The sequence below is a fragment of the Mixophyes fleayi genome, chromosome 3 (genome assembly GCF_038048845.1).
Source record: "Mixophyes fleayi isolate aMixFle1 chromosome 3, aMixFle1.hap1, whole genome shotgun sequence".
In the NCBI taxonomy this organism is placed as follows: Eukaryota; Metazoa; Chordata; class Amphibia; order Anura; family Limnodynastidae; genus Mixophyes; species Mixophyes fleayi.
The window spans coordinates 11,603,653-11,631,412 of record NC_134404.1 but is presented as its reverse complement, the minus strand read 5'-3'; the positions used below and the strand labels follow the sequence as shown (position 1 = coordinate 11,631,412).

The 27,760-nt window shown below is 38.4% G+C and overlaps 16 non-coding genes across 16 annotated transcripts; all 16 read left to right on the top strand.

The window, feature by feature from the left end:
- Positions 1–2,101: 2,101 nt before the first annotated feature.
- Positions 2,102–2,173, top strand: TRNAA-CGC (transfer RNA alanine (anticodon CGC)). The gene has a single exon. It is a non-coding gene; the product is annotated as a tRNA-Ala (tRNA).
- Positions 2,174–3,591: 1,418 nt separating this feature from the next.
- Positions 3,592–3,663, top strand: TRNAA-CGC (transfer RNA alanine (anticodon CGC)). Its single transcript has one exon. It is a non-coding gene; the product is annotated as a tRNA-Ala (tRNA).
- A 1,413-nt stretch (positions 3,664–5,076) lies between these two features.
- On the top strand, positions 5,077–5,148 carry TRNAA-UGC (transfer RNA alanine (anticodon UGC)). The gene has a single exon. It is a non-coding gene; the product is annotated as a tRNA-Ala (tRNA).
- A 1,412-nt stretch (positions 5,149–6,560) lies between these two features.
- On the top strand, positions 6,561–6,632 carry TRNAA-UGC (transfer RNA alanine (anticodon UGC)). The gene has a single exon. It is a non-coding gene; the product is annotated as a tRNA-Ala (tRNA).
- A 1,412-nt stretch (positions 6,633–8,044) lies between these two features.
- Positions 8,045–8,116, top strand: TRNAA-UGC (transfer RNA alanine (anticodon UGC)). The gene has a single exon. It is a non-coding gene; the product is annotated as a tRNA-Ala (tRNA).
- A 1,415-nt stretch (positions 8,117–9,531) lies between these two features.
- TRNAA-UGC (transfer RNA alanine (anticodon UGC)) lies at positions 9,532–9,603 on the top strand. Its single transcript has one exon. It is a non-coding gene; the product is annotated as a tRNA-Ala (tRNA).
- Positions 9,604–11,021: 1,418 nt separating this feature from the next.
- TRNAA-CGC (transfer RNA alanine (anticodon CGC)) lies at positions 11,022–11,093 on the top strand. The gene has a single exon. It is a non-coding gene; the product is annotated as a tRNA-Ala (tRNA).
- Positions 11,094–12,511: 1,418 nt separating this feature from the next.
- Positions 12,512–12,583, top strand: TRNAA-CGC (transfer RNA alanine (anticodon CGC)). Its single transcript has one exon. It is a non-coding gene; the product is annotated as a tRNA-Ala (tRNA).
- Positions 12,584–14,001: 1,418 nt separating this feature from the next.
- On the top strand, positions 14,002–14,073 carry TRNAA-CGC (transfer RNA alanine (anticodon CGC)). The gene has a single exon. It is a non-coding gene; the product is annotated as a tRNA-Ala (tRNA).
- A 1,418-nt stretch (positions 14,074–15,491) lies between these two features.
- TRNAA-CGC (transfer RNA alanine (anticodon CGC)) lies at positions 15,492–15,563 on the top strand. Its single transcript has one exon. It is a non-coding gene; the product is annotated as a tRNA-Ala (tRNA).
- A 1,418-nt stretch (positions 15,564–16,981) lies between these two features.
- TRNAA-CGC (transfer RNA alanine (anticodon CGC)) lies at positions 16,982–17,053 on the top strand. Its single transcript has one exon. It is a non-coding gene; the product is annotated as a tRNA-Ala (tRNA).
- A 1,418-nt stretch (positions 17,054–18,471) lies between these two features.
- TRNAA-CGC (transfer RNA alanine (anticodon CGC)) lies at positions 18,472–18,543 on the top strand. The gene has a single exon. It is a non-coding gene; the product is annotated as a tRNA-Ala (tRNA).
- Positions 18,544–20,506: 1,963 nt separating this feature from the next.
- Positions 20,507–20,578, top strand: TRNAA-CGC (transfer RNA alanine (anticodon CGC)). The gene has a single exon. It is a non-coding gene; the product is annotated as a tRNA-Ala (tRNA).
- A 1,418-nt stretch (positions 20,579–21,996) lies between these two features.
- On the top strand, positions 21,997–22,068 carry TRNAA-UGC (transfer RNA alanine (anticodon UGC)). Its single transcript has one exon. It is a non-coding gene; the product is annotated as a tRNA-Ala (tRNA).
- A 1,418-nt stretch (positions 22,069–23,486) lies between these two features.
- On the top strand, positions 23,487–23,558 carry TRNAA-CGC (transfer RNA alanine (anticodon CGC)). Its single transcript has one exon. It is a non-coding gene; the product is annotated as a tRNA-Ala (tRNA).
- A 1,963-nt stretch (positions 23,559–25,521) lies between these two features.
- TRNAA-CGC (transfer RNA alanine (anticodon CGC)) lies at positions 25,522–25,593 on the top strand. The gene has a single exon. It is a non-coding gene; the product is annotated as a tRNA-Ala (tRNA).
- Positions 25,594–27,760: the final 2,167 nt, after the last annotated feature.

Genomic DNA, 27,760 nt, shown 5'->3' with positions numbered 1-27,760 from the left:
CCGAATTAGAAGCCTGATGACCTGCTTTTGGAACAGAGGTGAAGACATGCTGAACATAGAATTTACTAAATCCTTGCACTTTCTATAAAATGGTTAACTATCATTTTCTGCAAGACAACCTACCTTTTTTCCCTTATTCCTAGGAGAGGGAAATTAAGAAGGCATAATGATGTCCAGCTTGAGGTGAGAAGAATATACTATCTAAAAAAAAAACAAGAAAATGGTCAGCAAGCTAGTGAACCAATTAATTGTTGAAATCTGTAAAGTATGGTTCCAAAGTCCTCAGGACCTGTATTTCACTAATTCTTCTTGAAGATGTTATGATTATTGGAAAAGGTAATACACCAGATAAGAGACTGAAGAGGGATTTACAGGAAAGGTTCAAATATAGGCACGAAAGAGCTCTATGAAAGAATGTTAAATCACAGACGAGATTCTACAATGATTTGGGAGTATTCAACCGTTAGACTCACTAAATAATATGACAATTAAAGGATACAATGCCCAATTGTGCTTCAAGAATGGATAAATAGCATGTTCAACGTTCAGAGCTCAGGTGATTTTCAAAACCCATCGAAAGGAACTCTTCCATATTATTAGCCAAAAAGTTTCCAACATGCACTTTGGATGCTACACACCAGGTTGCAAAAGTCTTCCAGATCATTTAATATCTTTTAGAGCTGGATGATTTCCTAGCAGACTACAGGCTATCGGACAGTACTCTGCTCACCATCAACTGTGAAAATTTCCATGCCTTCCATTACAACTGCTAGGGTTTCTGATAAAAAATCCATCGCTGATGAGGAATGCTCACAAACATCCAAAGTTTGAATTGTGTCTCTACTGCCATCCTGATCACCTGTGGAAACCACAGTTTCTCTACTTACCATCAGAGTATAATGGTGCTCATCGTTCCATCCTCTTAGATTTACTTAAGATGACTGGAAAGTAGTGGCACTGGAAAACCATATAAAGATGCAATCACTCGAACACTCTTCATGCAAAACGAATGGGGATGTAGCTCAGTGGACAATTAAAGGATACAATGCCCAATTGTGCTTCAAGAATGGATAAATAGCATGTTCAACGTTCAGAGCTCAGGTGATTTTCAAAACCCATCGAAAGGAACTCTTCCATATTATTAGCCAAAAAGTTTCCAACATGCACTTTGGATGCTACACACCAGGTTGCAAAAGTCTTCCAGATCATTTAATATCTTTTAGAGCTGGATGATTTCCTAGCAGACTACAGGCTATCGGACAGTACTCTGCTCACCATCAACTGTGAAAATTTCCATGCCTTCCATTACAACTGCTAGGGTTTCTGATAAAAAATCCATCGCTGATGAGGAATGCTCACAAACATCCAAAGTTTGAATTGTGTCTCTACTGCCATCCTGATCACCTGTGGAAACCACAGTTTCTCTACTTACCATCAGAGTATAATGGTGCTCATCGTTCCATCCTCTTAGATTTACTTAAGATGACTGGAAAGTAGTGGCACTGGAAAACCATATAAAGATGCAATCACTCGAACACTCTTCATGCAAAACGAATGGGGATGTAGCTCAGTGGACAATTAAAGGATACAATGCCCAATTGTGCTTCAAGAATGGATAAATAGCATGTTCAACGTTCAGAGCTCAGGTGATTTTCAAAACCCATCGAAAGGAACTCTTCCATATTATTAGCCAAAAAGTTTCCAACATGCACTTTGGATGCTACACACCAGGTTGCAAAAGTCTTCCAGATCATTTAATATCTTTTAGAGCTGGATGATTTCCTAGCAGACTACAGGCTATCGGACAGTACTCTGCTCACCATCAACTGTGAAAATTTCCATGCCTTCCATTACAACTGCTAGGGTTTCTGATAAAAAATCCATCGCTGATGAGGAATGCTCACAAACATCCAAAGTTTGAATTGTGTCTCTACTGCCATCCTGATCACCTGTGGAAACCACAGTTTCTCTACTTACCATCAGAGTATAATGGTGCTCATCGTTCCATCCTCTTAGATTTACTTAAGATGACTGGAAAGTAGTGGCACTGGAAAACCATATAAAGATGCAATCACTCGAACACTCTTCATGCAAAATGAATGGGGATGCAGCTCAGTGGTAGAGCGCATGCTTCGCATGTATGAGGCCCCGGGTTCAATCCCTGGCATCTCCAGCTTTTATTGTTACTTTCGCAACTGAAAGTTATCTCTCCGGAAGAGCCAAGAAAATCAAACAAACCAACAGATGAATGGGAAAAAACTTGATTGATAAGGATTTTAAAGCAATTATGGAATGGCTCAGTGTTACACTGTAAAGGAAAGACTGACAGAAACAATGGGTCATTTAAAAAAAAAGAAACATTAACATGCCTGCATGCCACCCTTTCACTTTTTTGAAAACTTTCATGCTGATGCTTTGTGTTGTCACTTGTGAGATTTAGGTCCACAGTAGCATATTAACACTGGCAAATATAGTAACATCACTTCAATGTCCATGAAAGCACTCTCCTGTAATGGACAAAGCTATAATACAATCCATAGGAGAGGATGTATCTCAGTGTTTGAGCACATTCTGGAGGCCCCGAATTAGAAGCCTGATGACCTGCTTTTGGAACAGAGGTGAAGACATGCTGAACATAGAATTTACTAAATCCTTGCACTTTCTATAAAATGGTTAACTATCATTTTCTGCAAGACAACCTACCTTTTTTCCCTTATTCCTAGGAGAGGGAAATTAAGAAGGCATAATGATGTCCAGCTTGAGGTGAGAAGAATATACTATCTAAAAAAAAAACAAGAAAATGGTCAGCAAGCTAGTGAACCAATTAATTGTTGAAATCTGTAAAGTATGGTTCCAAAGTCCTCAGGACCTGTATTTCACTAATTCTTCTTGAAGATGTTATGATTATTGGAAAAGGTAATACACCAGATAAGAGACTGAAGAGGGATTTACAGGAAAGGTTCAAATATAGGCACGAAAGAGCTCTATGAAAGAATGTTAAATCACAGACGAGATTCTACAATGATTTGGGAGTATTCAACCGTTAGACTCACTAAATAATATGACAATTAAAGGATACAATGCCCAATTGTGCTTCAAGAATGGATAAATAGCATGTTCAACGTTCAGAGCTCAGGTGATTTTCAAAACCCATCGAAAGGAACTCTTCCATATTATTAGCCAAAAAGTTTCCAACATGCACTTTGGATGCTACACACCAGGTTGCAAAAGTCTTCCAGATCATTTAATATCTTTTAGAGCTGGATGATTTCCTAGCAGACTACAGGCTATCGGACAGTACTCTGCTCACCATCAACTGTGAAAATTTCCATGCCTTCCATTACAACTGCTAGGGTTTCTGATAAAAAATCCATCGCTGATGAGGAATGCTCACAAACATCCAAAGTTTGAATTGTGTCTCTACTGCCATCCTGATCACCTGTGGAAACCACAGTTTCTCTACTTACCATCAGAGTATAATGGTGCTCATCGTTCCATCCTCTTAGATTTACTTAAGATGACTGGAAAGTAGTGGCACTGGAAAACCATATAAAGATGCAATCACTCGAACACTCTTCATGCAAAATGAATGGGGATGTAGCTCAGTGGTAGAGCACATGCTTCGCATGTATGAGGCCCCAGGTTCAATCCCTGGCATCTCCAGCTTTTATTGTTACTTTCGCAACTGAAAGTTATCTCTCCGGAAGAGCCAAGAAAATCAAACAAACCAACAGATGAATGGGAAAAAACTTGATTGATAAGGATTTTAAAGCAATTATGGAATGGCTCAGTGTTACACTGTAAAGGAAAGACTGACAGAAACAATGGGTCATTTAAAAAAAAAGAAACATTAACATGCCTGCATGCCACCCTTTCACTTTTTTGAAAACTTTCATGCTGATGCTTTGTGTTGTCACTTGTGAGATTTAGGTCCACAGTAGCATATTAACACTGGCAAATATAGTAACATCACTTCAATGTCCATGAAAGCACTCTCCTGTAATGGACAAAGCTATAATACAATCCATAGGAGAGGATGTATCTCAGTGTTTGAGCACATTCTGGAGGCCCCTAATTAGAAGCCTGATGACCTGCATTTGGAACAGAGGTGAAGACATGCAGAACATAGAATTTACTAAATCCTTGCACTTTCTATAAAATGGTTAACTATCATCTTCTGAAAGACAACCTAAATTTTTTCCATTATTCCTAGGAGAGGGAAAATAAGAAGGCATAATGATGTCCAGCTAGAGGTGACAAGAATATACTATCTTAAAAAAACAAGGAAATGGTCAGCAAGCTAGTGAACCAATTAATTGTGGAAATCTGTAAAGTATTTTTTAAAAGTCCTCAGGACATGTATTTCACTAATTCTTCTTGAAGATGTTATGTTTATTGGAAAAGGCAATACACCAGATAAGAGACTGAAGAGGGATTTACTGGAAAGGATCATATATAGGCACGAAAGAGCTCTAAGAATGTTAAATCACAGGCGAGATTCTACAATGATTTGGGAGTATTCAACTGTTAGACTCACTAAATAATATGACAATTAAAGGATACAATGCCCAATTCTGCTTCAAGAATGGATAAATAGCATGTTCAACGTTCAGAGCTCAGGTGATTTTCAAAACCCATCGAAAGGAACTCTTCCATATTATTAGCCAAAAAGTTTCCAACATGCACTTTGGATGCTACACACCAGGTTGCAAAAGTCTTCCAGATCATTTAATATCTTTTAGAGCTGGATGATTTCCTAGCAGACTACAGGCTATCGGACAGTACTCTGCTGACCATCAACTGTGAAAATTTCCATACCTTCCATTACAACTGCTAGGGTTTCTGATAAAAAAATCCATCGCTGATGAGGAATGCTCACAAACATCCAAAGTTTGAATTGTGTCTCTACTGCCATCCTGATCACCTGCGGAAACCACAGTTTCTCTACTTACCATCAGAGTATAATGGTGCTCATCGTTCCATCCTCTTAGATTTACTTAAGATGACTGGAAAGTAGAGGCACTGGAAAAACATATAAAGATGCAATCACTCGAACACCCTTTATTCAAAACGAATGGGGATGTAGCTCAGTGGTAGAGCGCATGCTTTGCATGTATGAGGCCCCGGGTTCAATCCCCGGCATCTCCAGCTTTTATGGTTATTTCGCAACTGAAAGTTATCTCTCCGGAAGAGCCAAGAAAATCAAACAAACCAACAGATGAATGGGAAAAAACTTGATTGATAAGGATTTTAAAGCAATTATGGAATGGCTCAGTGTTACACTGTAAAGGAAAGACTGACAGAAACAATGGGTCATTTAAAAAAAAAGAAACATTAACATGCCTGCATGCCACCCTTTCACTTTTTTGAAAACTTTCATGCTGATGCTTTGTGTTGTCACTTGTGAGATTTAGGTCCACAGTAGCATATTAACACTGGCAAATATAGTAACATCACTTCAATGTCCATGAAAGCACTCTCCTGTAATGGACAAAGCTATAATACAATCCATAGGAGAGGATGTATCTCAGTGTTTGAGCACATTCTGGAGGCCCCTAATTAGAAGCCTGATGACCTGCATTTGGAACAGAGGTGAAGACATGCAGAACATAGAATTTACTAAATCCTTGCACTTTCTATAAAATGGTTAACTATCATCTTCTGAAAGACAACCTAAATTTTTTCCATTATTCCTAGGAGAGGGAAAATAAGAAGGCATAATGATGTCCAGCTAGAGGTGACAAGAATATACTATCTTAAAAAAACAAGGAAATGGTCAGCAAGCTAGTGAACCAATTAATTGTGGAAATCTGTAAAGTATTTTTTAAAAGTCCTCAGGACATGTATTTCACTAATTCTTCTTGAAGATGTTATGTTTATTGGAAAAGGCAATACACCAGATAAGAGACTGAAGAGGGATTTACTGGAAAGGATCATATATAGGCACGAAAGAGCTCTAAGAATGTTAAATCACAGGCGAGATTCTACAATGATTTGGGAGTATTCAACCGTTAGACTCACTAAATAATATGACAATTAAAGGATACAATGCCCAATTCTGCTTCAAGAATGGATAAATAGCATGTTCAACGTTCAGAGCTCAGGTGATTTTCAAAACCCATCGAAAGGAACTCTTCCATATTATTAGCCAAAAAGTTTCCAACATGCACTTTGGATGCTACACACCAGGTTGCAAAAGTCTTCCAGATCATTTAATATCTTTTAGAGCTGGATGATTTCCTAGCAGACTACAGGCTATCGGACAGTACTCTGCTGACCATCAACTGTGAAAATTTCCATACCTTCCATTACAACTGCTAGGGTTTCTGATAAAAAAATCCATCGCTGATGAGGAATGCTCACAAACATCCAAAGTTTGAATTGTGTCTCTACTGCCATCCTGATCACCTGCGGAAACCACAGTTTCTCTACTTACCATCAGAGTATAATGGTGCTCATCGTTCCATCCTCTTAGATTTACTTAAGATGACTGGAAAGTAGAGGCACTGGAAAAACATATAAAGATGCAATCACTCGAACACCCTTTATTCAAAACAAATGGGGATGTAGCTCAGTGGTAGAGCGCATGCTTTGCATGTATGAGGCCCCGGGTTCAATCCCCGGCATCTCCAGCTTTTATGGTTATTTCGCAACTGAAAGTTATCTCTCCGGAAGAGCCAAGAAAATCAAACAAACCAACAGATGAATGGGAAAAAACTTGATTGATAAGGATTTTAAAGCAATTATGGAATGGCTCAGTGTTACACTGTAAAGGAAAGACTGACAGAAACAATGGGTCATTTAAAAAAAAAGAAACATTAACATGCCTGCATGCCACCCTTTCACTTTTTTGAAAACTTTCATGCTGATGCTTTGTGTTGTCACTTGTGAGATTTAGGTCCACAGTAGCATATTAACACTGGCAAATATAGTAACATCACTTCAATGTCCATGAAAGCACTCTCCTGTAATGGACAAAGCTATAATACAATCCATAGGAGAGGATGTATCTCAGTGTTTGAGCACATTCTGGAGGCCCCTAATTAGAAGCCTGATGACCTGCATTTGGAACAGAGGTGAAGACATGCAGAACATAAAATTTACTAAATCCTTGCACTTTCTATAAAATGGTTAACTATCATCTTCTGAAAGACAACCTAAATTTTTTCCATTATTCCTAGGAGAGGGAAAATAAGAAGGCATAATGATGTCCAGCTAGAGGTGACAAGAATATACTATCTTAAAAAAACAAGGAAATGGTCAGCAAGCTAGTGAACCAATTAATTGTGGAAATCTGTAAAGTATTTTTTAAAAGTCCTCAGGACATGTATTTCACTAATTCTTCTTGAAGATGTTATGTTTATTGGAAAAGGCAATACACCAGATAAGAGACTGAAGAGGGATTTACTGGAAAGGATCATATATAGGCACGAAAGAGCTCTAAGAATGTTAAATCACAGGCGAGATTCTACAATGATTTGGGAGTATTCAACCGTTAGACTCACTAAATAATATGACAATTAAAGGATACAATGCCCAATTCTGCTTCAAGAATGGATAAATAGCATGTTCAACGTTCAGAGCTCAGGTGATTTTCAAAACCCATCGAAAGGAACTCTTCCATATTATTAGCCAAAAAGTTTCCAACATGCACTTTGGATGCTACACACCAGGTTGCAAAAGTCTTCCAGATCATTTAATATCTTTTAGAGCTGGATGATTTCCTAGCAGACTACAGGCTATCGGACAGTACTCTGCTGACCATCAACTGTGAAAATTTCCATACCTTCCATTACAACTGCTAGGGTTTCTGATAAAAAAATCCATCGCTGATGAGGAATGCTCACAAACATCCAAAGTTTGAATTGTGTCTCTACTGCCATCCTGATCACCTGCGGAAACCACAGTTTCTCTACTTACCATCAGAGTATAATGGTGCTCATCGTTCCATCCTCTTAGATTTACTTAAGATGACTGGAAAGTAGAGGCACTGGAAAAACATATAAAGATGCAATCACTCGAACACCCTTTATTCAAAACAAATGGGGATGTAGCTCAGTGGTAGAGCGCATGCTTTGCATGTATGAGGCCCCGGGTTCAATCCCCGGCATCTCCAGCTTTTATGGTTATTTCGCAACTGAAAGTTATCTCTCCGGAAGAGCCAAGAAAATCAAACAAACCAACAGATGAATGGGAAAAAACTTGATTGATAAGGATTTTAAAGCAATTATGGAATGGCTCAGTGTTACACTGTAAAGGAAAGACTGACAGAAACAATGGGTCATTTAAAAAAAAAGAAACATTAACATGCCTGCATGCCACCCTTTCACTTTTTTGAAAACTTTCATGCTGATGCTTTGTGTTGTCACTTGTGAGATTTAGGTCCACAGTAGCATATTAACACTGGCAAATATAGTAACATCACTTCAATGTCCATGAAAGCACTCTCCTGTAATGGACAAAGCTATAATACAATCCATAGGAGAGGATGTATCTCAGTGTTTGAGCACATTCTGGAGGCCCCTAATTAGAAGCCTGATGACCTGCATTTGGAACAGAGGTGAAGACATGCAGAACATAAAATTTACTAAATCCTTGCACTTTCTATAAAATGGTTAACTATCATCTTCTGAAAGACAACCTAAATTTTTTCCATTATTCCTAGGAGAGGGAAAATAAGAAGGCATAATGATGTCCAGCTAGAGGTGACAAGAATATACTATCTTAAAAAAACAAGGAAATGGTCAGCAAGCTAGTGAACCAATTAATTGTGGAAATCTGTAAAGTATTTTTTAAAAGTCCTCAGGACATGTATTTCACTAATTCTTCTTGAAGATGTTATGTTTATTGGAAAAGGCAATACACCAGATAAGAGACTGAAGAGGGATTTACTGGAAAGGATCATATATAGGCACGAAAGAGCTCTAAGAAAGAATGTTAAATCACAGGCGAGATTCTACAATGATTTGGGAGTATTCAACCGTTAGACTCACTAAATAATATGACAATTAAAGGATACAATGCCCAATTCTGCTTCAAGAATGGATAAATAGCATGTTCAACGTTCAGAGCTCAGGTGATTTTCAAAACCCATCGAAAGGAACTCTTCCATATTATTAGCCAAAAAGTTTCCAACATGCACTTTGGATGCTACACACCAGGTTGCAAAAGTCTTCCAGATCATTTAATATCTTTTAGAGCTGGATGATTTCCTAGCAGACTACAGGCTATCGGACAGTACTCTGCTGACCATCAACTGTGAAAATTTCCATGCCTTCCATTACAACTGCTAGGGTTTCTGATAAAAAATCCATTGCTGATGAGGAATGCTCACAAACATCCAAAGTTTGAATTGTGTCTCTACTGCCATCCTGATCACCTGCGGAAACCACAGTTTCTCTACTTACCATCAGAGTATAATGGTGCTCATCGTTCCATCCTCTTAGATTTACTTAAGATGACTGGAAAGTAGTGGCACTGGAAAACCATATAAAGATGCAATCACTCGAACACCCTTTATTCAAAACGAATGGGGATGTAGCTCAGTGGTAGAGCGCATGCTTTGCATGTATGAGGCCCCGGGTTCAATCCCCGGCATCTCCAGCTTTTATGGTTATTTCGCAACTGAAAGTTATCTCTCCGGAAGAGCCAAGAAAATCAAACAAACCAACAGATGAATGGGAAAAAACTTGATTGATAAGGATTTTAAAGCAATTATGGAATGGCTCAGTGTTACACTGTAAAGGAAAGACTGAAAAAAAAAAATGGGTCATTTAAAAAAAAAGAAACATTAACATGCCTGCACGCCACCCTTTCACTTTTTTGAAAACTTTCATGCTGATGTTTTGTGTTGTCACTTGTGAAATTTAGGTCCACAGTAGCATATTAACAGTGGCAAATATAGTAACATCACTTCAATGTCCATGAAAGCACTCTCCTGTAATGGACAAAGCTATAATACAATCCATAGGAGAGGATGTATCTCAGTGTTTGAGCGCATTCTGGAGGCCCCTAATTAGAAGCCTGATGACCTGCTTTTGGAACAGAGGTGAAGACATGCTGAACATAGAATTTACTAAATCCTTGCACTTTCTATAAAATGGTTAACTATCATTTTCTGCAAGACAACCTACCTTTTTTCCCTTATTCCTAGGAGAGGGAAATTAAGAAGGCATAATGATGTCCAGCTTGAGGTGAGAAGAATATACTATCTAAAAAAAAAACAAGAAAATGGTCAGCAAGCTAGTGAACCAATTAATTGTTGAAATCTGTAAAGTATGGTTCCAAAGTCCTCAGGACCTGTATTTCACTAATTCTTCTTGAAGATGTTATGATTATTGGAAAAGGTAATACACCAGATAAGAGACTGAAGAGGGATTTACAGGAAAGGTTCAAATATAGGCACGAAAGAGCTCTATGAAAGAATGTTAAATCACAGACGAGATTCTACAATGATTTGGGAGTATTCAACCGTTAGACTCACTAAATAATATGACAATTAAAGGATACAATGCCCAATTGTGCTTCAAGAATGGATAAATAGCATGTTCAACGTTCAGAGCTCAGGTGATTTTCAAAACCCATCGAAAGGAACTCTTCCATATTATTAGCCAAAAAGTTTCCAACATGCACTTTGGATGCTACACACCAGGTTGCAAAAGTCTTCCAGATCATTTAATATCTTTTAGAGCTGGATGATTTCCTAGCAGACTACAGGATATCGGACAGTACTCTGCTCACCATCAACTGTGAAAATTTCCATACCTTCCATTACAACTGCTAGGGTTTCTGATAAAAAATCCATCGCTGATGAGGAATGCTCACAAACATCCAAAGTTTGAATTGTGTCTCTACTGCCATCCTGATCACCTGTGGAAACCACAGTTTCTCTACTTACCATCAGAGTATAATGGTGCTCATCGTTCCATCCTCTTAGATTTACTTAAGATGACTGGAAAGTAGTGGCACTGGAAAACCATATAAAGATGCAATCACTCGAACACTCTTCATGCAAAACGAATGGGGATGTAGCTCAGTGGTAGAGCGCATGCTTCGCATGTATGAGGCCCCAGGTTCAATCCCCGGCATCTCCAGCTTTTATGGTTACTTTCGCAACTGAAAGTTATCTCTCTGGAAGAGCCAAGAAAATCAAACAAACCAACAGATGAATGGGAAAAAACTTGATTGATAAGTATTTTAAAGCAATTATGGAATGGCTCAGTGTTACACTGTAAAGGAAAGACTGACAGAAACAATGGGTCATTTTAAAAAAAAGAAACATTAACATGCCTGCATGCCACCCTTTCACTTTTTTGAAAACTTTCATGCTGATGCTTTGTGTTGTCACTTGTGAGATTTAGGTCCACAGTAGCATATTAACACTGGCAAATATAGTAACATCACTTCAATGTCCATGAAAGCACTCTCCTGTAATGGACAAAGCTATAATACAATCCATAGGAGAGGATGTATCTCAGTGTTTGAGCACATTCTGGAGACCCCGAATTAGAAGCCTGATGACCTGCTTTTGGAACAGAGGTGAAGACATGCTGAACATAGAATTTACTAAATCCTTGCACTTTCTATAAAATGGTTAACTATCATTTTCTGCAAGACAACCTACCTTTTTTCCCTTATTCCTAGGAGAGGGAAATTAAGAAGGCATAATGATGTCCAGCTTGAGGTGAGAAGAATATACTATCTAAAAAAAAAACAAGAAAATGGTCAGCAAGCTAGTGAACCAATTAATTGTTGAAATCTGTAAAGTATGGTTCCAAAGTCCTCAGGACCTGTATTTCACTAATTCTTCTTGAAGATGTTATGATTATTGGAAAAGGTAATACACCAGATAAGAGACTGAAGAGGGATTTACAGGAAAGGTTCAAATATAGGCACGAAAGAGCTCTATGAAAGAATGTTAAATCACAGACGAGATTCTACAATGATTTGGGAGTATTCAACCGTTAGACTCACTAAATAATATGACAATTAAAGGATACAATGCCCAATTGTGCTTCAAGAATGGATAAATAGCATGTTCAACGTTCAGAGCTCAGGTGATTTTCAAAACCCATCGAAAGGAACTCTTCCATATTATTAGCCAAAAAGTTTCCAACATGCACTTTGGATGCTACACACCAGGTTGCAAAAGTCTTCCAGATCATTTAATATCTTTTATAGCTGGATGATTTCCTAGCAGACTACAGGCTATCGGACAGTACTCTGCTCACCATCAACTGTGAAAATTTCCATGCCTTCCATTACAACTGCTAGCGTTTCTGATAAAAAATCCATCGCTGATGAGGAATGCTCACAAACATCCAAAGTTTGAATTGTGTCTCTACTGCCATCCTGATCACCTGTGGAAACCACAGTTTCTCTACTTACCATCAGAGTATAATGGTGCTCATCGTTCCATCCTCTTAGATTTACTTAAGATGACTGGAAAGTAGTGGCACTGGAAAACCATATAAAGATGCAATCACTCGAACACTCTTCATGCAAAATGAATGGGGATGTAGCTCAGTGGTAGAGCGCATGCTTCGCATGTATGAGGCCCCAGGTTCAATCCCTGGCATCTCCAGCTTTTGTTGTTACTTTCGCAACTGAAAGTTATCTCTCCGGAAGAGCCAAGAAAATCAAACAAACCAACAGATGAATGGGAAAAAACTTGATTGATAAGGATTTTAAAGCAATTATGGAATGGCTCAGTGTTACACTGTAAAGGAAAGACTGACAGAAACAATGGGTCATTTAAAAAAAAAGAAACATTAACATGCCTGCATGCCACCCTTTCACTTTTTTGAAAACTTTCATGCTGATGCTTTGTGTTGTCACTTGTGAGATTTAGGTCCACAGTAGCATATTAACACTGGCAAATATAGTAACATCACTTCAATGTCCATGAAAGCACTCTCCTGTAATGGACAAAGCTATAATACAATCCATAGGAGAGGATGTATCTCAGTGTTTGAGCACATTCTGGAGGCCCCGAATTAGAAACCTGATGACCTGCTTTTGGAACAGAGGTGAAGACATGCTGAACATAGAATTTACTAAATCCTTGCACTTTCTATAAAATGGTTAACTATCATCTTCTGCAAGACAACCTACCTTTTTTCCCTTATTCCTAGGAGAGGGAAATTAAGAAGGCATAATGATGTCCAGCTTGAGGTGAGAAGAATATACTATCTAAAAAAAAAACAAGAAAATGGTCAGCAAGCTTGTGAACCAATTAATTGTTGAAATCTGTAAAGTATGGTTCCAAAGTCCTCAGGACCTGTATTTCACTAATTCTTCTTGAAGATGTTATGATTATTGGAAAAGGTAATACACCAGATAAGAGACTGAAGAGGGATTTACAGGAAAGGTTCAAATATAGGCACGAAAGAGCTCTATGAAAGAATGTTAAATCACAGACGGGATTCTACAATGATTTGGGAGTATTCAACCGTTAGACTCACTAAATAATATGACAATTAAAGGATACAATGCCCAATTGTGCTTCAAGAATGGATAAATAGCATGTTCAACGTTCAGAGCTCAGGTGATTTTCAAAACCCATCGAAAGGAACTCTTCCATATTATTAGCCAAAAAGTTTCCAACATGCACTTTGGATGCTACACACCAGGTTGCAAAAGTCTTCCAGATCATTTAATATCTTTTAGAGCTGGATGATTTCCTAGCAGACTACAGGCTATCGGACAGTACTCTGCTCACCATCAACTGTGAAAATTTCCATGCCTTCCATTACAACTGCTAGGGTTTCTGATAAAAAATCCATCGCTGATGAGGAATGCTCACAAACATCCAAAGTTTGAATTGTGTCTCTACTGCCATCCTGATCACCTGTGGAAACCACAGTTTCTCTACTTACCATCAGAGTATAATGGTGCTCATCGTTCCATCCTCTTAGATTTACTTAAGATGACTGGAAAGTAGTGGCACTGGAAAACCATATAAAGATGCAATCACTCGAACACTCTTCATGCAAAATGAATGGGGATGCAGCTCAGTGGTAGAGCGCATGCTTCGCATGTATGAGGCCCCGGGTTCAATCCCTGGCATCTCCAGCTTTTATTGTTACTTTCGCAACTGAAAGTTATCTCTCCGGAAGAGCCAAGAAAATCAAACAAACCAACAGATGAATGGGAAAAAACTTGATTGATAAGGATTTTAAAGCAATTATGGAATGGCTCAGTGTTACACTGTAAAGGAAAGACTGACAGAAACAATGGGTCATTTAAAAAAAAAGAAACATTAACATGCCTGCATGCCACCCTTTCACTTTTTTGAAAACTTTCATGCTGATGCTTTGTGTTGTCACTTGTGAGATTTAGGTCCACAGTAGCATATTAACACTGGCAAATATAGTAACATCACTTCAATGTCCATGAAAGCACTCTCCTGTAATGGACAAAGCTATAATACAATCCATAGGAGAGGATGTATCTCAGTGTTTGAGCACATTCTGGAGGCCCCGAATTAGAAGCCTGATGACCTGCTTTTGGAACAGAGGTGAAGACATGCTGAACATAGAATTTACTAAATCCTTGCACTTTCTATAAAATGGTTAACTATCATTTTCTGCAAGACAACCTACCTTTTTTCCCTTATTCCTAGGAGAGGGAAATTAAGAAGGCATAATGATGTCCAGCTTGAGGTGAGAAGAATATACTATCTAAAAAAAAAACAAGAAAATGGTCAGCAAGCTAGTGAACCAATTAATTGTTGAAATCTGTAAAGTATGGTTCCAAAGTCCTCAGGACCTGTATTTCACTAATTCTTCTTGAAGATGTTATGATTATTGGAAAAGGTAATACACCAGATAAGAGACTGAAGAGGGATTTACAGGAAAGGTTCAAATATAGGCACGAAAGAGCTCTATGAAAGAATGTTAAATCACAGACGAGATTCTACAATGATTTGGGAGTATTCAACCGTTAGACTCACTAAATAATATGACAATTAAAGGATACAATGCCCAATTGTGCTTCAAGAATGGATAAATAGCATGTTCAACGTTCAGAGCTCAGGTGATTTTCAAAACCCATCGAAAGGAACTCTTCCATATTATTAGCCAAAAAGTTTCCAACATGCACTTTGGATGCTACACACCAGGTTGCAAAAGTCTTCCAGATCATTTAATATCTTTTAGAGCTGGATGATTTCCTAGCAGACTACAGGCTATCGGACAGTACTCTGCTCACCATCAACTGTGAAAATTTCCATGCCTTCCATTACAACTGCTAGGGTTTCTGATAAAAAATCCATCGCTGATGAGGAATGCTCACAAACATCCAAAGTTTGAATTGTGTCTCTACTGCCATCCTGATCACCTGTGGAAACCACAGTTTCTCTACTTACCATCAGAGTATAATGGTGCTCATCGTTCCATCCTCTTAGATTTACTTAAGATGACTGGAAAGTAGTGGCACTGGAAAACCATATAAAGATGCAATCACTCGAACACTCTTCATGCAAAATGAATGGGGATGTAGCTCAGTGGTAGAGCGCATGCTTCGCATGTATGAGGCCCCAGGTTCAATCCCTGGCATCTCCAGCTTTTATTGTTACTTTCGCAACTGAAAGTTATCTCTCCGGAAGAGCCAAGAAAATCAAACAAACCAACAGATGAATGGGAAAAAACTTGATTGATAAGGATTTTAAAGCAATTATGGAATGGCTCAGTGTTACACTGTAAAGGAAAGACTGACAGAAACAATGGGTCATTTAAAAAAAAAGAAACATTAACATGCCTGCATGCCACCCTTTCACTTTTTTGAAAACTTTCATGCTGATGCTTTGTGTTGTCACTTGTGAGATTTAGGTCCACAGTAGCATATTAACACTGGCAAATATAGTAACATCACTTCAATGTCCATGAAAGCACTCTCCTGTAATGGACAAAGCTATAATACAATCCATAGGAGAGGATGTATCTCAGTGTTTGAGCACATTCTGGAGGCCCCGAATTAGAAGCCTGATGACCTGCTTTTGGAACAGAGGTGAAGACATGCTGAACATAGAATTTACTAAATCCTTGCACTTTCTATAAAATGGTTAACTATCATCTTCTGCAAGACAACCTACCTTTTTTCCCTTATTCCTAGGAGAGGGAAATTAAGAAGGCATAATGATGTCCAGCTTGAGGTGAGAAGAATATACTATCTAAAAAAAAAACAAGAAAATGGTCAGCAAGCTTGTGAACCAATTAATTGTTGAAATCTGTAAAGTATGGTTCCAAAGTCCTCAGGACCTGTATTTCACTAATTCTTCTTGAAGATGTTATGATTATTGGAAAAGGTAATACACCAGATAAGAGACTGAAGAGGGATTTACAGGAAAGGTTCAAATATAGGCACGAAAGAGCTCTATGAAAGAATGTTAAATCACAGACGGGATTCTACAATGATTTGGGAGTATTCAACCGTTAGACTCACTAAATAATATGACAATTAAAGGATACAATGCCCAATTGTGCTTCAAGAATGGATAAATAGCATGTTCAACGTTCAGAGCTCAGGTGATTTTCAAAACCCATCGAAAGGAACTCTTCCATATTATTAGCCAAAAAGTTTCCAACATGCACTTTGGATGCTACACACCAGGTTGCAAAAGTCTTCCAGATCATTTAATATCTTTTAGAGCTGGATGATTTCCTAGCAGACTACAGGATATCGGACAGTACTCTGCTCACCATCAACTGTGAAAATTTCCATACCTTCCATTACAACTGCTAGGGTTTCTGATAAAAAATCCATCGCTGATGAGGAATGCTCACAAACATCCAAAGTTTGAATTGTGTCTCTACTGCCATCCTGATCACCTGTGGAAACCACAGTTTCTCTACTTACCATCAGAGTATAATGGTGCTCATCGTTCCATCCTCTTAGATTTACTTAAGATGACTGGAAAGTAGTGGCACTGGAAAACCATATAAAGATGCAATCACTCGAACACTCTTCATGCAAAATGAATGGGGATGTAGCTCAGTGGTAGAGCGCATGCTTCGCATGTATGAGGCCCCAGGTTCAATCCCTGGCATCTCCAGCTTTTATTGTTACTTTCGCAACTGAAAGTTATCTCTCCGGAAGAGCCAAGAAAATCAAACAAACCAACAGATGAATGGGAAAAAACTTGATTGATAAGTATTTTAAAGCAATTATGGAATGGCTCAGTGTTACACTGTAAAGGAAAGACTGACAGAAACAATGGGTCATTTTTAAAAAAAGAAACATTAACATGCCTGCATGCCACCCTTTCACTTTTTTGAAAACTTTCATGCTGATGCTTTGTGTTGTCACTTGTGAGATTTAGGTCCACAGTAGCATATTAACACTGGCAAATATAGTAACATCACTTCAATGTCCATGAAAGCACTCTCCTGTAATGGACAAAGCTATAATACAATCCATAGGAGAGGATGTATCTCAGTGTTTGAGCACATTCTGGAGACCCCGAATTAGAAGCCTGATGACCTGCTTTTGGAACAGAGGTGAAGACATGCTGAACATAGAATTTACTAAATCCTTGCACTTTCTATAAAATGGTTAACTATCATTTTCTGCAAGACAACCTACCTTTTTTCCCTTATTCCTAGGAGAGGGAAATTAAGAAGGCATAATGATGTCCAGCTTGAGGTGAGAAGAATATACTATCTAAAAAAAAAACAAGAAAATGGTCAGCAAGCTAGTGAACCAATTAATTGTTGAAATCTGTAAAGTATGGTTCCAAAGTCCTCAGGACCTGTATTTCACTAATTCTTCTTGAAGATGTTATGATTATTGGAAAAGGTAATACACCAGATAAGAGACTGAAGAGGGATTTACAGGAAAGGTTCAAATATAGGCACGAAAGAGCTCTATGAAAGAATGTTAAATCACAGACGAGATTCTACAATGATTTGGGAGTATTCAACCGTTAGACTCACTAAATAATATGACAATTAAAGGATACAATGCCCAATTGTGCTTCAAGAATGGATAAATAGCATGTTCAACGTTCAGAGCTCAGGTGATTTTCAAAACCCATCGAAAGGAACTCTTCCATATTATTAGCCAAAAAGTTTCCAACATGCACTTTGGATGCTACACACCAGGTTGCAAAAGTCTTCCAGATCATTTAATATCTTTTAGAGCTGGATGATTTCCTAGCAGACTACAGGCTATCGGACAGTACTCTGCTCACCATCAACTGTGAAAATTTCCATGCCTTCCATTACAACTGCTAGGGTTTCTGATAAAAAATCCATCGCTGATGAGGAATGCTCACAAACATCCAAAGTTTGAATTGTGTCTCTACTGCCATCCTGATCACCTGTGGAAACCACAGTTTCTCTACTTACCATCAGAGTATAATGGTGCTCATCGTTCCATCCTCTTAGATTTACTTAAGATGACTGGAAAGTAGTGGCACTGGAAAACCATATAAAGATGCAATCACTCGAACACTCTTCATGCAAAATGAATGGGGATGTAGCTCAGTGGTAGAGCGCATGCTTCGCATGTATGAGGCCCCAGGTTCAATCCCTGGCATCTCCAGCTTTTATTGTTACTTTCGCAACTGAAAGTTATCTCTCCGGAAGAGCCAAGAAAATCAAACAAACCAACAGATGAATGGGAAAAAACTTGATTGATAAGGATTTTAAAGCAATTATGGAATGGCTCAGTGTTACACTGTAAAGGAAAGACTGACAGAAACAATGGGTCATTTAAAAAAAAAGAAACATTAACATGCCTGCATGCCACCCTTTCACTTTTTTGAAAACTTTCATGCTGATGCTTTGTGTTGTCACTTGTGAGATTTAGGTCCACAGTAGCATATTAACACTGGCAAATATAGTAACATCATTTCAATGTCCATGAAAGCACTCTCCTGTAATGGACAAAGCTATAATACAATCCATAGGAGAGGATGTATCTCAGTGTTTGAGCACATTCTGGAGGCCCCGAATTAGAAGCCTGATGACCTGCTTTTGGAACAGAGGTGAAGACATGCTGAACATAGTATTTACTAAATCCTTGCACTTTCTATAAAATGGTTAACTATCATCTTCTGCAAGACAACCTACCTTTTTTCCCTTATTCCTAGGAGAGGGAAATTAAGAAGGCATAATGATGTCCAGCTTGAGGTGAGAAGAATATACTATCTAAAAAAAAAACAAGAAAATGGTCAGCAAGCTTGTGAACCAATTAATTGTTGAAATCTGTAAAGTATGGTTCCAAAGTCCTCAGGACCTGTATTTCACTAATTCTTCTTGAAGATGTTATGATTATTGGAAAAGGTAATACACCAGATAAGAGACTGAAGAGGGATTTACAGGAAAGGTTCAAATATAGGCACGAAAGAGCTCTATGAAAGAATGTTAAATCACAGACGGGATTCTACAATGATTTGGGAGTATTCAACCGTTAGACTCACTAAATAATATGAAAATTAAAGGATACAATGCCCAATTGTGCTTCAAGAATGGATAAATAGCATGTTCAACGTTCAGAGCTCAGGTGATTTTCAAAACCCATCGAAAGGAACTCTTCCATATTATTAGCCAAAAAGTTTCCAACATGCACTTTGGATGCTACACACCAGGTTGCAAAAGTCTTCCAGATCATTTAATATCTTTTAGAGCTGGATGATTTCCTAGCAGACTACAGGCTATCGGACAGTACTCTGCTCACCATCAACTGTGAAAATTTCCATGCCTTCCATTACAACTGCTAGGGTTTCTGATAAAAAATCCATCGCTGATGAGGAATGCTCACAAACATCCAAAGTTTGAATTGTGTCTCTACTGCCATCCTGATCACCTGTGGAAACCACAGTTTCTCTACTTACCATCAGAGTATAATGGTGCTCATCGTTCCATCCTCTTAGAATTACTTAAGATGACTGGAAAGTAGTGGCACTGGAAAACCATATAAAGATGCAATCACTCGAACACTCTTCATGCAAAACGAATGGGGATGTAGCTCAGTGGACAATTAAAGGATACAATGCCCAATTGTGCTTCAAGAATGGATAAATAGCATGTTCAACGTTCAGAGCTCAGGTGATTTTCAAAACCCATCGAAAGGAACTCTTCCATATTATTAGCCAAAAAGTTTCCAACATGCACTTTGGATGCTACACACCAGGTTGCAAAAGTCTTCCAGATCATTTAATATCTTTTAGAGCTGGATGATTTCCTAGCAGACTACAGGCTATCGGACAGTACTCTGCTCACCATCAACTGTGAAAATTTCCATGCCTTCCATTACAACTGCTAGGGTTTCTGATAAAAAATCCATCGCTGATGAGGAATGCTCACAAACATCCAAAGTTTGAATTGTGTCTCTACTGCCATCCTGATCACCTGTGGAAACCACAGTTTCTCTACTTACCATCAGAGTATAATGGTGCTCATCGTTCCATCCTCTTAGATTTACTTAAGATGACTGGAAAGTAGTGGCACTGGAAAACCATATAAAGATGCAATCACTCGAACACTCTTCATGCAAAATGAATGGGGATGCAGCTCAGTGGTAGAGCGCATGCTTCGCATGTATGAGGCCCCGGGTTCAATCCCTGGCATCTCCAGCTTTTATTGTTACTTTCGCAACTGAAAGTTATCTCTCCGGAAGAGCCAAGAAAATCAAACAAACCAACAGATGAATGGGAAAAAACTTGATTGATAAGGATTTTAAAGCAATTATGGAATGGCTCAGTGTTACACTGTAAAGGAAAGACTGACAGAAACAATGGGTCATTTAAAAAAAAAGAAACATTAACATGCCTGCATGCCACCCTTTCACTTTTTTGAAAACTTTCATGCTGATGCTTTGTGTTGTCACTTGTGAGATTTAGGTCCACAGTAGCATATTAACACTGGCAAATATAGTAACATCACTTCAATGTCCATGAAAGCACTCTCCTGTAATGGACAAAGCTATAATACAATCCATAGGAGAGGATGTATCTCAGTGTTTGAGCACATTCTGGAGGCCCCGAATTAGAAGCCTGATGACCTGCTTTTGGAACAGAGGTGAAGACATGCAGAACATAGAATTTACTAAATCCTTGCACTTTCTATAAAATGGTTAACTATCATTTTCTGCAAGACAACCTACCTTTTTTCCCTTATTCCTAGGAGAGGGAAATTAAGAAGGCATAATGATGTCCAGCTTGAGGTGAGAAGAATATACTATCTAAAAAAAAAACAAGAAAATGGTCAGCAAGCTAGTGAACCAATTAATTGTTGAAATCTGTAAAGTATGGTTCCAAAGTCCTCAGGACCTGTATTTCACTAATTCTTCTTGAAGATGTTATGATTATTGGAAAAGGTAATACACCAGATAAGAGACTGAAGAGGGATTTACAGGAAAGGTTCAAATATAGGCACGAAAGAGCTCTATGAAAGAATGTTAAATCACAGACGAGATTCTACAATGATTTGGGAGTATTCAACCGTTAGACTCACTAAATAATATGACAATTAAAGGATACAATGCCCAATTGTGCTTCAAGAATGGATAAATAGCATGTTCAACGTTCAGAGCTCAGGTGATTTTCAAAACCCATCGAAAGGAACTCTTCCATATTATTAGCCAAAAAGTTTCCAACATGCACTTTGGATGCTACACACCAGGTTGCAAAAGTCTTCCAGATCATTTAATATCTTTTAGAGCTGGATGATTTCCTAGCAGACTACAGGCTATCGGACAGTACTCTGCTCACCATCAACTGTGAAAATTTCCATGCCTTCCATTACAACTGCTAGGGTTTCTGATAAAAAATCCATCGCTGATGAGGAATGCTCACAAACATCCAAAGTTTGAATTGTGTCTCTACTGCCATCCTGATCACCTGTGGAAACCACAGTTTCTCTACTTACCATCAGAGTATAATGGTGCTCATCGTTCCATCCTCTTAGATTTACTTAAGATGACTGGAAAGTAGTGGCACTGGAAAAACATATAAAGATGCAATCACTCGAACACCCTTTATTCAAAACGAATGGGGATGTAGCTCAGTGGTAGAGCGCATGCTTTGCATGTATGAGGCCCCAGGTTCAATCCCTGGCATCTCCAGCTTTTATTGTTACTTTCGCAACTGAAAGTTATCTCTCCGGAAGAGCCAAGAAAATCAAACAAACCAACAGATGAATGGGAAAAAACTTGATTGATAAGGATTTTAAAGCAATTATGGAATGGCTCAGTGTTACACTGTAAAGGAAAGACTGACAGAAACAATGGGTCATTTAAAAAAAAAGAAACATTAACATGCCTGCATGCCACCCTTTCACTTTTTTGAAAACTTTCATGCTGATGCTTTGTGTTGTCACTTGTGAGATTTAGGTCCACAGTAGCATATTAACACTGGCAAATATAGTAACATCACTTCAATGTCCATGAAAGCACTCTCCTGTAATGGACAAAGCTATAATACAATCCATAGGAGAGGATGTATCTCAGTGTTTGAGCACATTCTGGAGGCCCCGAATTAGAAGCCTGATGACCTGCTTTTGGAACAGAGGTGAAGACATGCTGAACATAGAATTTACTAAATCCTTGCACTTTCTATAAAATGGTTAACTATCATCTTCTGCAAGACAACCTACCTTTTTTCCCTTATTCCTAGGAGAGGGAAATTAAGAAGGCATAATGATGTCCAGCTTGAGGTGAGAAGAATATACTATCTAAAAAAAAAACAAGAAAATGGTCAGCAAGCTTGTGAACCAATTAATTGTTGAAATCTGTAAAGTATGGTTCCAAAGTCCTCAGGACCTGTATTTCACTAATTCTTCTTGAAGATGTTATGATTATTGGAAAAGGTAATACACCAGATAAGAGACTGAAGAGGGATTTACAGGAAAGGTTCAAATATAGGCACGAAAGAGCTCTATGAAAGAATGTTAAATCACAGACGAGATTCTACAATGATTTGGGAGTATTCAACCGTTAGACTCACTAAATAATATGACAATTAAAGGATACAATGCCCAATTGTGCTTCAAGAATGGATAAATAGCATGTTCAACGTTCAGAGCTCAGGTGATTTTCAAAACCCATCGAAAGGAACTCTTCCATATTATTAGCCAAAAAGTTTCCAACATGCACTTTGGATGCTACACACCAGGTTGCAAAAGTCTTCCAGATCATTTAATATCTTTTAGAGCTGGATGATTTCCTAGCAGACTACAGGCTATCGGACAGTACTCTGCTCACCATCAACTGTGAAAATTTCCATGCCTTCCATTACAACTGCTAGGGTTTCTGATAAAAAATCCATCGCTGATGAGGAATGCTCACAAACATCCAAAGTTTGAATTGTGTCTCTACTGCCATCCTGATCACCTGTGGAAACCACAGTTTCTCTACTTACCATCAGAGTATAATGGTGCTCATCGTTCCATCCTCTTAGATTTACTTAAGATGACTGGAAAGTAGTGGCACTGGAAAACCATATAAAGATGCAATCACTCGAACACTCTTCATGCAAAATGAATGGGGATGTAGCTCAGTGGTAGAGCGCATGCTTCGCATGTATGAGGCCCCAGGTTCAATCCCTGGCATCTCCAGCTTTTATTGTTACTTTCGCAACTGAAAGTTATCTCTCCGGAAGAGCCAAGAAAATCAAACAAACCAACAGATGAATGGGAAAAAACTTGATTGATAAGGATTTTAAAGCAATTATGGAATGGCTCAGTGTTACACTGTAAAGGAAAGACTGACAGAAACAATGGGTCATTTAAAAAAAAAGAAACATTAACATGCCTGCATGCCACCCTTTCACTTTTTTGAAAACTTTCATGCTGATGCTTTGTGTTGTCACTTGTGAGATTTAGGTCCACAGTAGCATATTAACACTGGCAAATATAGTAACATCACTTCAATGTCCATGAAAGCACTCTCCTGTAATGGACAAAGCTATAATACAATCCATAGGAGAGGATGTATCTCAGTGTTTGAGCACATTCTGGAGGCCCCGAATTAGAAGCCTGATGACCTGCTTTTGGAACAGAGGTGAAGACATGCTGAACATAGAATTTACTAAATCCTTGCACTTTCTATAAAATGGTTAACTATCATCTTCTGCAAGACAACCTACCTTTTTTCCCTTATTCCTAGGAGAGGGAAATTAAGAAGGCATAATGATGTCCAGCTTGAGGTGAGAAGAATATACTATCTAAAAAAAAAACAAGAAAATGGTCAGCAAGCTTGTGAACCAATTAATTGTTGAAATCTGTAAAGTATGGTTCCAAAGTCCTCAGGACCTGTATTTCACTAATTCTTCTTGAAGATGTTATGATTATTGGAAAAGGTAATACACCAGATAAGAGACTGAAGAGGGATTTACAGGAAAGGTTCAAATATAGGCACGAAAGAGCTCTATGAAAGAATGTTAAATCACAGACGGGATTCTACAATGATTTGGGAGTATTCAACCGTTAGACTCACTAAATAATATGACAATTAAAGGATACAATGCCCAATTGTGCTTCAAGAATGGATAAATAGCATGTTCAACGTTCAGAGCTCAGGTGATTTTCAAAACCCATCGAAAGGAACTCTTCCATATTATTAGCCAAAAAGTTTCCAACATGCACTTTGGATGCTACACACCAGGTTGCAAAAGTCTTCCAGATCATTTAATATCTTTTAGAGCTGGATGATTTCCTAGCAGACTACAGGCTATCGGACAGTACTCTGCTCACCATCAACTGTGAAAATTTCCATGCCTTCCATTACAACTGCTAGGGTTTCTGATAAAAAATCCATCGCTGATGAGGAATGCTCACAAACATCCAAAGTTTGAATTGTGTCTCTACTGCCATCCTGATCACCTGTGGAAACCACAGTTTCTCTACTTACCATCAGAGTATAATGGTGCTCATCGTTCCATCCTCTTAGATTTACTTAAGATGACTGGAAAGTAGTGGCACTGGAAAACCATATAAAGATGCAATCACTCGAACACTCTTCATGCAAAACGAATGGGGATGTAGCTCAGTGGACAATTAAAGGATACAATGCCCAATTGTGCTTCAAGAATGGATAAATAGCATGTTCAACGTTCAGAGCTCAGGTGATTTTCAAAACCCATCGAAAGGAACTCTTCCATATTATTAGCCAAAAAGTTTCCAACATGCACTTTGGATGCTACACACCAGGTTGCAAAAGTCTTCCAGATCATTTAATATCTTTTAGAGCTGGATGATTTCCTAGCAGACTACAGGCTATCGGACAGTACTCTGCTCACCATCAACTGTGAAAATTTCCATGCCTTCCATTACAACTGCTAGGGTTTCTGATAAAAAATCCATCGCTGATGAGGAATGCTCACAAACATCCAAAGTTTGAATTGTGTCTCTACTGCCATCCTGATCACCTGTGGAAACCACAGTTTCTCTACTTACCATCAGAGTATAATGGTGCTCATCGTTCCATCCTCTTAGATTTACTTAAGATGACTGGAAAGTAGTGGCACTGGAAAACCATATAAAGATGCAATCACTCGAACACTCTTCATGCAAAATGAATGGGGATGTAGCTCAGTGGTAGAGCGCATGCTTCGCATGTATGAGGCCCCAGGTTCAATCCCTGGCATCTCCAGCTTTTATTGTTACTTTCGCAACTGAAAGTTATCTCTCCGGAAGAGCCAAGAAAATCAAACAAACCAACAGATGAATGGGAAAAAACTTGATTGATAAGGATTTTAAAGCAATTATGGAATGGCTCAGTGTTACACTGTAAAGGAAAGACTGACAGAAACAATGGGTCATTTAAAAAAAAAGAAACATTAACATGCCTGCATGCCACCCTTTCACTTTTTTGAAAACTTTCATGCTGATGCTTTGTGTTGTCACTTGTGAGATTTAGGTCCACAGTAGCATATTAACACTGGCAAATATAGTAACATCACTTCAATGTCCATGAAAGCACTCTCCTGTAATGGACAAAGCTATAATACAATCCATAGGAGAGGATGTATCTCAGTGTTTGAGCACATTCTGGAGGCCCCGAATTAGAAGCCTGATGACCTGCTTTTGGAACAGAGGTGAAGACATGCTGAACATAGAATTTACTAAATCCTTGCACTTTCTATAAAATGGTTAACTATCATTTTCTGCAAGACAACCTACCTTTTTTCCCTTATTCCTAGGAGAGGGAAATTAAGAAGGCATAATGATGTCCAGCTTGAGGTGAGAAGAATATACTATCTAAAAAAAAAACAAGAAAATGGTCAGCAAGCTAGTGAACCAATTAATTGTTGAAATCTGTAAAGTATGGTTCCAAAGTCCTCAGGACCTGTATTTCACTAATTCTTCTTGAAGATGTTATGATTATTGGAAAAGGTAATACACCAGATAAGAGACTGAAGAGGGATTTACAGGAAAGGTTCAAATATAGGCACGAAAGAGCTCTATGAAAGAATGTTAAATCACAGACGAGATTCTACAATGATTTGGGAGTATTCAACCGTTAGACTCACTAAATAATATGACAATTAAAGGATACAATGCCCAATTGTGCTTCAAGAATGGATAAATAGCATGTTCAACGTTCAGAGCTCAGGTGATTTTCAAAACCCATCGAAAGGAACTCTTCCATATTATTAGCCAAAAAGTTTCCAACATGCACTTTGGATGCTACACACCAGGTTGCAAAAGTCTTCCAGATCATTTAATATCTTTTAGAGCTGGATGATTTCCTAGCAGACTACAGGCTATCGGACAGTACTCTGCTCACCATCAACTGTGAAAATTTCCATGCCTTCCATTACAACTGCTAGGGTTTCTGATAAAAAATCCATCGCTGATGAGGAATGCTCACAAACATCCAAAGTTTGAATTGTGTCTCTACTGCCATCCTGATCACCTGTGGAAACCACAGTTTCTCTACTTACCATCAGAGTATAATGGTGCTCATCGTTCCATCCTCTTAGATTTACTTAAGATGACTGGAAAGTAGTGGCACTGGAAAACCATATAAAGATGCAATCACTCGAACACTCTTCATGCAAAACGAATGGGGATGTAGCTTAGTGGACAATTAAAGGATACAATGCCCAATTGTGCTTCAAGAATGGATAAATAGCATGTTCAACGTTCAGAGCTCAGGTGATTTTCAAAACCCATCGAAAGGAACTCTTCCATATTATTAGCCAAAAAGTTTCCAACATGCACTTTGGATGCTACACACCAGGTTGCAAAAGTCTTCCAGATCATTTAATATCTTTTAGAGCTGGATGATTTCCTAGCAGACTACAGGCTATCGGACAGTACTCTGCTCACCATCAACTGTGAAAATTTCCATGCCTTCCATTACAACTGCTAGGGTTTCTGATAAAAAATCCATCGCTGATGAGGAATGCTCACAAACATCCAAAGTTTGAATTGTGTCTCTACTGCCATCCTGATCACCTGTGGAAACCACAGTTTCTCTACTTACCATCAGAGTATAATGGTGCTCATCGTTCCATCCTCTTAGATTTACTTAAGATGACTGGAAAGTAGTGGCACTGGAAAACCATATAAAGATGCAATCACTCGAACACTCTTCATGCAAAACGAATGGGGATGTAGCTCAGTGGACAATTAAAGGATACAATGCCCAATTGTGCTTCAAGAATGGATAAATAGCATGTTCAACGTTCAGAGCTCAGGTGATTTTCAAAACCCATCGAAAGGAACTCTTCCATATTATTAGCCAAAAAGTTTCCAACATGCACTTTGGATGCTACACACCAGGTTGCAAAAGTCTTCCAGATCATTTAATA